This window comes from Medicago truncatula, chromosome 7 (genome assembly GCF_003473485.1).
Source record: "Medicago truncatula cultivar Jemalong A17 chromosome 7, MtrunA17r5.0-ANR, whole genome shotgun sequence".
Lineage (NCBI taxonomy): Eukaryota > Viridiplantae > Streptophyta > Magnoliopsida > Fabales > Fabaceae > Medicago > Medicago truncatula.
This window is the reverse complement of record NC_053048.1, coordinates 17,947,538-17,949,982: the sequence shown is the minus strand read 5'-3', so window position 1 is coordinate 17,949,982 and position 2,445 is coordinate 17,947,538. Positions and strand designations below refer to the sequence as shown.

Sequence of the window (2,445 nt, the reverse complement as noted above, 5' to 3'; positions counted from 1 at the left end):
AATCTTGTTTGGAGGATGCCCTGACCTTTTCAGCTTTGTAGTTTTAATCTTGTCTGGTTAGCTTATCTTAGTAAATAGTAGTTTTTTCATTGTTTTTTATCTTGCAAAGTAAACTGGTTGTCGTATAATTTTTTCTTTAAATAGTATTTACACACATATATGTGATCATAGTGAGGGGTAAGGAGGTATGCTACACTTGAAATTGTGTAGCCTTTTGTATCTATATATGATTGGGTACCCCTATATTGCGTGAAGGTATGATGGTGTCTAAAGAAAATGTGCTGGTATTAGTCAACATGTAGTCAAATTTATATGGGAAATGCCAATGAGTACCCTATGGGCAACTCTTTAAGAACCTTAAATAATAAGTTTCTACGAAGTCTATGTAAGATTTTTCTTAGAAACTTTGTTTTTGATTATTTTTTCCTCACTTTTTACCTCGTTTATAGAAGATTTTCTAATTAACTTTGACATTTGTGTAGTGGACATTGGGTGTTATTTGTCATTGATCCCATATCGGAAATCATATATTATTTGGATCCATTACTCAATGACTATATGAATTACCCAAAAATGAAGAGTATGTTTGACACGTAACTATATATATATTGATGTATATGAAAACTATATATATATGGTCAGCTGTATGTAATCTAAGTTTATATTTATATTTTGTAGAGTTATAAAGGTATTTCGCTCTGCAAGGGATGCTCAAGTACCAAAGAATAAATTTAACAACATATCATGGGTCCGAGTACATGTTTAATAATATAACATAACAACCTTAAAAAATTAGTGTATGAATAATATAAACAATTTGATTGATACAAATTTATTTTATTTTTTGTAGTGTCCTCGCCAAGAAAATGGTATAAATTGCGGGTACTTTGTGATGAGGTTTATCACATAGATTCTCATTTCAAAACTAAATGAGATTTCCAAAGCTGGTATGTTATTTTTATATTAAAGTATAATATTTATATATAATTAAGTTTATTATTATTATTAAGTAACATGATTATTTTTTGTTACAATATATGGAGTACATTGATGGTTTCAAGTGTGTGACATACTCAAAAGATAAACTAAGAGAAATCCAAGAAGAATGATGTCAGTTCATGATCAGCCTAAAAGTTATATGATATTTTTATGATAAGGTGAGTTTCATGTTTTTCTATATATATTTGCCAGAAGTGGTAGTGTTTTTAATTTATAATCTTGCTTTAATTTGTACTATGATCAGTAATACTTTAAATTTGTCTCTAATTAATAGTTGCTTATGCTTAATGGTGTTTTCTGCTATATATGCAGGTGGTGGAGAGTGAACAAAATTTGGAAATGAATAATGATTTGCCTGCTTGTTTTGGATAAAAATGTTGAGACGATCAAGAAGATAGACGAAGACTACTGCATCTTTATGTTAACTAATTAGTTGTAAACAACATCATAACATCATAATCAATATCATAAACAACATCATAATCAATATCATAAACAACATCATATAATCTTCATAAGCACTTCATTAACAACACGTGGATAGAAGACAACTCAACAACTTAACAACTCATGGATGACAACTCATCAATAACGACTTTGACTCGACAATGTAACTTCGCCTTCTTAATCATGCATGTGGTACCAATCCAGGGCATCAAGCCCCCAACATATTGAGCATAAATAGACTCACAGGGTATCAAGCCCTCAACTTACAAGGCATCAAGCCCTAACATATTGAGCGTAAATAGGCTCACAGGGCATCAAGCCCTCAAGTTAAATGAGTATGCATGGACTCAACGTCTTACAACTTAAACAAAGACATCTCATATAACTCCAATAATTTGGATCAACATCTTACAACTTAAACCGACACATGCAGCTTAATTAATACTCCCTCCGTCCCAAATTGTATGTTGTAACACCCCGTTTTCCCAATATAAAAATTTCTAAACATCTATCAGAGTAAACATCAAATAACGGGATATCACATTCAAACATAATCGCAAAACAGTTAAATAACAATTTAACTTTAACAAATATTTCAAACGTTGCAGCGGAAATTAATTTGAAAACCATAAATCATTTTGGCACGTAGGCCCCATCAAAATATTTCAAATGAGTTAATTCAATATCATAAAATAACATAATTGTTCACATAAGACAATGAAGCATGCATATCATAACACCCCATCCCGTTACGTATCAAAGCGACCTAGACGACTCAGTGAGGCAAGGCCACTCACGACAGCAAACTGCACACTAAGCACGATCACCTGCAAGTTACTCATACGAAGAGCAACATTTTCAAGCAGAAGGGGTGAGATTTCATAACACAATAATATTAATCAATATAATTCGAAATCATAATTAACATCATAAACAGTCTTAATCATCATTGCATCTTTGATAACAATTATCAAGTAATCACAGCATTCGATCATCATC

The 2,445-nt window shown here is 31.4% G+C and overlaps 1 long non-coding RNA gene across 1 annotated transcript; it reads left to right on the top strand.

Moving 5' to 3' along the window:
* The first annotated feature begins 701 nt into the window (after positions 1-701).
* LOC120576844 (uncharacterized) lies at positions 702-1,413 on the top strand. The gene is made up of 3 exons (XR_005642920.1): positions 702-947; positions 1,044-1,157; positions 1,312-1,413. It is a non-coding gene; the product is annotated as an uncharacterized lncRNA (long non-coding RNA).
* The last annotated feature ends 1,032 nt before the right edge of the window (positions 1,414-2,445 follow it).